At 36.4% G+C, this 6509-nt stretch overlaps 1 long non-coding RNA gene across 1 annotated transcript in view; it reads right to left on the bottom strand.

Annotated features, from left to right (window-relative positions):
- LOC139593230 (uncharacterized) overlaps positions 1-809 on the bottom strand; it is a 41343-nt gene extending 40534 nt beyond the window's left edge. Inside the window, exon 1 of the long non-coding RNA XR_011680225.1 lies at positions 698-809. This is a non-coding gene — a long non-coding RNA (uncharacterized lncRNA). The remainder of the gene's footprint in view (positions 1-697) is intronic.
- Positions 810-6509: the final 5700 nt, after the last annotated feature.

Consider the following 6509-nt stretch of genomic DNA (forward strand, 5'->3'; position numbering starts at 1 on the left):
TGCACCCACTTACTGCAATATTAGGTGACATTTTTCATGGACTACACTAGCAAACTATTTTTTAACATGTGTCCATGATATCTATATGCATTTCTTTGTGCATAGCTGTATTTAACACAGGATTTCTTGTATTTAATATAATCTGGTTTTCTGTTCCATGTCTTAAAGGGTAAACTCAAATACTTGAGTATTAGTTAGGATTAGGCACAAAAACCTGATCAAGAATAAGCACACATCTCTCTGGAGATAACCTGATTTGTTTTGGGACTTGCTTACTTGTGAAAGAATACAGGCAAAATCTTCAAGTCTCCAGTCCTGCAGCTGTTTTTACACAAATACAATTGCTTGCAGGGCAAAGATTTCTTAGGCCTAAAAGCCATAAAAGCATTTACTTTGGTAACTCTATAAACACTACTCAAAAAGAAATTAAAAATCATCTATAAAATTATGACACTTCACTAAAGATCGAGAGCTAAGTAAACAACTTGTTGGGTGACATCTCCCAGATTAATGATTGGTAATAAAAGGAAAAAAAGTTTAGAAGTTTACAGCTCTTGGATGTTTTCCACATAATTTTCCTTTTACACACCCTAAGTAGAGGCAGATTCACTGGTTTAATATCTGCTGGTGACACTGTTTAAATTAAAACTGTCCACATAATCTAGAGCAAAATGGCTGTTCTGTTAGGGAAACTTACCTTGGGATGGCCACAAATCTGAAAGGTCTGTGCTGGAAACTTCAAGAAATGTTTGCTTTGTCTCAGCATCAGTTATAGCAAAGTGTTCCTGATTTGCAGGCAAATGTTATTAAATGTTGGATTAGTGGGCTTGGACTTGCTGTCATCTATTTTTTATAGTGAGCGCTGCAGTGTGGGTAGTACAGACTGTGAAAAACAAAGGACATCTTCCCTATTATTGTTTTACGTTTCTGATTTGCCATCTAATTTTGTTACCAAAAGCTCTGTCTCCAGGCTAATACTAATGTAGTCAGTTGTCTTTTCTGTGCAGTAAAAGAAAAAGGCAGATTATTTTTCCTTGTTAAGAATGGTTTTTTTAATTTTTGGTTTAGGATCACAGGGTATCTGTGATATTTTGCAAAAGCAGGAAATCAAACCTTGTGTAAAGATAGATGTTCTGATCACAGCTCTAGAAATTTCAATTTTTTGAACTCTGGCATTGGATTCTGCTGCCTCTCTGAAAATGTGTATAAGTAAATGAGAGACTAACTTCTAATGTAGTGCTGTGAGCAATACACTTCTTCCATACTTCTAGGGAGAAGTGCATGAGAGCTCCTGGAGAAGTTACTGTTTATTATACATTCAGCAAAAAAAAAAAAAAAAAAAGAACAACTCAACAAGATCAGATCTTATTTTATCCTCTAGTATTTTATACCCTGGGACCATATCCCTAAACATATTGGCATCATTCCCCTGGCTCTGGAGAGTGACAGCAGCTGAGATTCTGGCAGTGCTCACCAATTGTACATTGTATTTCCAGTGGCATGTTATCCAGTGCCGGAGTTTTATCGCTTCTGAGGAATCCCTTTGTACACAGAGCAGAGGGAATACTCTTCCCAACGCGGAAATAAACAAGCACAGAGCGCTTGCTGTCAATCGCTGTAAATAGTTACCTCAGGTTTATTTTCTCCCCAAACCTGCTGGTTGCTAGAAGACACGACTCTTTATGAGTAGGAGAACAGACACTGTGTCGCCGTCGTGTCAAGTACGTGAGCAACAAAGCAGCTTATTTTTAACACCAAAACAATGTGCTAAATTTAGACACAAGCAGCAAGGGGATACAGATTTAGCCATATTAAAATGTTGCAGATGATCTCAAGATGACCACAGAACTCATTTTTTTGTTGTGTTGAGCATAGTTATTATGGCAATTTAGGGTTCATGAAAAAGTCACTGAAGAAAAAGAGAAAATACTCCTATTTTTTATATTTCTAGCTAATTATGAACTTTAAAGCATGAACATAAGAGAAAACTGAACAAGATTGTTTTAATTAATCTGAATGTGATTTTTAGTTGTCCAGCTTGATACTTCCCCAGGATTTAATTATGCTGATTTTGTGGTTGAGATGGTATTTCAAGCTCACTTATGTTAAGATTGGCTTCTTTCCCACCATGCCCCAGGCTTTTGATCATGATCATATCTTGGCCCAAAGAAAATGGATGATGCCTTCTTTTGGGATAGGTTCTGGAGAAATTAACCCATTTTAGCCTGAATAAAAATATCTGATAAAAAATGTCAATCCACTTTCCATTCTTTATGAAGCAAATTTTTTATTTCAGTTTGTTAACTCTGCTGGGATAAGGAGACAATTAAAACAAGAATCATCCTAAGAGAGAAAAACCAAAGGCCTCAAGGATTTGGCTTTGTTGTTATTTATGTTGTTGCTGTGGTATTGTAAATTCACAAAAAAAGTCTGGGAAATATTGTACTGAACAAAAGCTGGAAGTTTGCAGGACTTCACAGAGAGTTTTTAAAGACTTAATTGTCTTTAATATGACTTGAAAAGCTTTAAAGATTTTTTTAATGGTAGTGGTATTATTAAGGTTGCTGTGTTCGTTTTTAAAAATATTTTAAAAAATATGAATCACAATGGGTTTAGAACTCAAGTATCATTTTGAGTCAAAGGAAACATTTTCTTCACTTGATGGATAATTTATGCTTTTGACTTTATTATATAAAATGAGGCTAAATTATAAATCCTCATTATCTTTACTGAAATTCTCAGCATTTTTTAATAGTAAAAAATACAGCTTTTATTTAAAATTTTAACCCAAGTTTTGAGTAAAGTGATTGAATGTTTTTATAAAGACTGTTTCCTTCCCAGTTTCATGGCCTTTTCATCAAATAAGGTTTCTACAATTGTCAAAGCATTCCTAAAAATGGCAGCAGATAGGACATGTTTAAAGGAAGGCACAGGTTATGGAAGGATCCTTTTTATACACATATGTGATTTTAGTTTTAATCTTTTTGTGTAGAACATATTACATAATTTTTTTTCCTGTTTATAATAACAGAATTTCCAAATGGAATTATCTACAGCATTTTTTTAAATTAGGGGTGAATTTAAGACTCCTAGAACCACACTTGTAGAATTGCATCTTTGGTGGGTTCATTTTTTGTATTTAAATAATAGCTGCCTTTCCTGAGTTCATTACTGCACTCCACTACCTTTTTCCTTAACCTCACATTCCTGACTGATAATTAGTTGCATACAAAATATTTTTAAATATATTGTTTGGTACTCCAGACTGTAAAGGGACAGCATCCATCTACTGAAAGTGTTTTGGAATATTTTTCTCTGCCAAGGGTGTCAGTGAGCCATGTGCACTGAATGATCAACACTCCAGGACTGAGGCTTGCTTAGGTGAGCTCTGAAGTATCAAACCTGGGCAGTTAAGCTGAAGTTCCAGGAGAAGGTGGCCACTTCCCTTGCCATTTTCTGGTCCATGAAATTCCTGTCTATGGAGCTCACCTGTTCTCTTGGTGGAGAGTGCGATGAGGAGAGGGAAATAGATGTGTGGAACCTGCCATTTACGGTTAAGATTCTGTGACCTGTAGACATTAATGTTATTTTCTGTTTTTTGTTTAAGTGCTTTCTTAGAGCTCTCAGCTCTAAAATATGTTGAGACCAGTGAATTGCACTCATTTCTGACTGACGATGGGTACAACACCAAGGCTTAATTGGGTTTCTTGAAACCTGGAGTTTTAAATAAAGAAAAAGGGACAGTAGTCCATAAGTGTAGAAAAGTGAATCCAAATTCCCAAACCCAAGGAGGACAGTATTTAACTTGCTTAAACCACAGTCCTGTTGCTATTCATGTGAAGTCATTGGAGGGAAATGGTCTTTGTCTTCAGTCCTACAGAACTGGTAACATTGGGCACCATCTAACAATAGGATGCGTAGACAGTGCTTATTTCTGGCTTTATAGTCTCCTCTCCCAGAGGACCCATCTTTGTTCTTTTTGGGAAGGAATTCAGTCATCAAAAATAATTCTAATAATGAGAAGTTACTTGGAGAATATATCCACCAGCTTGTTTAGTTTTCTTGTTAACACATCAAAGAAAACATATTTAATTTTTATATAACATTCATGTATGCGTACTTCCTTTCTCAGCAAAAGCAGTAACTTTACCTTGTCATAGTTTTTATTTGTTGTTTTATTTTAATACTATTGTGTTTAAGAGCCTGTTGTTCCAGCTGGGCTTTCTAAATCTGCTCTGGTTACCCAGTCTGTCCTCACATTAACATGAAAACATTTCTAATCTTGACTTCTAAGCCGGGCTTATCTACCAACATCAATTTTGACATTTGAATGTCCAATATAATTTTGGTGGTCAGATCTGTTTCAAACCTCCTTGTGATGAGTGGGATTTTTGCCCCACATTGCCAATTTTTTCAGTTATGTTCCTAAATTCTATTGAAGTCCTTAAAACTGAAGGGATACAAAAGCGCTTCTGTTGTTCTGTGGATACTTGAATTTAACAGCCGTAGAACTACAATTTGCATCTTAATATGCACATTTTCGCTTACCCTGGCTAATTTAAAGAGCTGGGACCACTTAGGAAGACTCTTGTTTTAAATGTCTTCTTATCCCCTGTTTAAAGACCCTTATTTAAATGTCTTTAAAATAATCTTATCTTCTTATCTCATCAGAGTTAACAAATTTGAATTAAAAGTTTCCTTCATAAACATGAGAAAAAACCCCAGAAACCAACAACAGCTACTCTTCAGAATATTTTCTAAAGACTATGATGTTCAATTTGTGCATGGTCTTTTTCACTGCTTTACTTGAAGGCCTGGGCTCTTCCTCATGTTCTGCATCATTATATTTAAATATTTCTTTTTTATTGACATATACTGTTCTGAATCTATCGCAATGGAAAGCAATGCACCTATGAATAATGAAAACCAGGTGTTCTGTTCATCACTGGACACAGTGTTTTACAAAGTACAGAGAAACCTCTGACCTTTTGTGATAAAAGCTTGAATCACAACAAATATGGAAATGCAAACTCGAAGTCAACATAGCATGATCAGATTATTTGAGTATTATGCACCATTAGTTTTTATTCAATATAAGTATTTGTTGTGTTTCGGAAATTCCTAATGAGTTGGGATGTGCTGAAAATGCTGCCAAGATTATATTTCTTGCAGTATTGCTGTCCTTCCTGTGCAAACATGTTAGAAATGAGCAACCACTGAGAAATTATGAAAAACATTATTCTCCTCCTAGGTCAGATCCTTCACCAAGACTGTTCAGCCATGCAGGAAAAAGAATCAAATAAAACACACAAAACCACATCCTTCAGGTTATGGATGCTTGCACAATTTGATCTATATTGATGAGTTTTTTTGAGGTTCAGTTGTCACCAAAAAAAATCCAAAATATTGTGGGCAGGGAACACATGATCAGTTGTTTAGGAGAGGTCTGTCACTCATCATCAAGTTGTTGTCTGGTTGTCTCAGAGAGTATAAGTAACTTCCAACTCTATTGTACCATCATTGAATAATTTGGTCAAGTCAGACTGGCTGTGATAATGCACATTTCACTTCTGTTTTTTTCTCTCTGAAGCAGAAGAGTCTCCATGAACTACCAAGAGAATCCTTCTTTTGAATAAGGGGAACAAAATCTTGCAGGGATTGAAGTCTTAGAGATCTGAAGGATTGAAAAGAGGGAAAGCAGAGCAGAGCTCTTTATTGCTCACAGAGTTATAGAAGCTAAAGGCAAAGGTGCTTCTTCTGAAAATCATTTATGATTAACAGCAAAGGGGTTGTTCTTAACCTGTAGTGTGTGGAGGCAATGAAAATGGTGCCCTTGGCTTGCAGATTCTGTGGAACTTGTGGATGTGAATTTTCAGTAGCTCAGGATCTAGACCTGAGCTAAAAATCTGCCAGCCCAATGACTTAATATGACCCTCTGGAAGTCAGTGGCAGTCTTTCCACAGGCTTTAGGAGGTGTTGTGGCAAAGCTCAGTGCTGAGCTTGCAGTGCTTTCCAGAGCACTGAAATGTGGAAAAGGGGATAATTTGCTCCCTGAATCACCAGTTGCGTTGCTAGGGAGCAGAATTTCCTAATGAAGGGGGACAAAAGCACAGGAAAAGTTTGAGTTCAACATAGCAACAAGATTGTTGTGAGGAATTTTAAGATTCAGTCTGACTTGGACAAAATCCTGTGCCTACAATCCTTGTGCTGATACCTCAATGTTGCCATTGCTGGGAACACTTGTAACTCCCATTAGCTCAGGGGAGATTTGTGTCTGCTTAGCACTTCTCAGAACTTGGACCCTGATGCTTACACACATTTCATGTGTTGGATTTGCAGAGTCACTAATCTGGAAGAAAAAGAATTGTTGACTCTTCTGGTCCTTTTTGGTTTTGCTCAGGCCAGACATACTGAAAGAATGGATTTTCCTGTAATATTTCATCACTTCAACTGCTATTGCTATTCAGCAGCAGGGAACTCTACAGTGTATGAAAATGAAAACCAATCTT

The sequence above is a fragment of the Agelaius tricolor genome, unplaced genomic scaffold (genome assembly GCF_023055355.1).
Source record: "Agelaius tricolor isolate 1412-34295 unplaced genomic scaffold, bAgeTri1.0.p SCAF_9, whole genome shotgun sequence".
NCBI classification, from domain to species: domain Eukaryota; kingdom Metazoa; phylum Chordata; class Aves; order Passeriformes; family Icteridae; genus Agelaius; species Agelaius tricolor.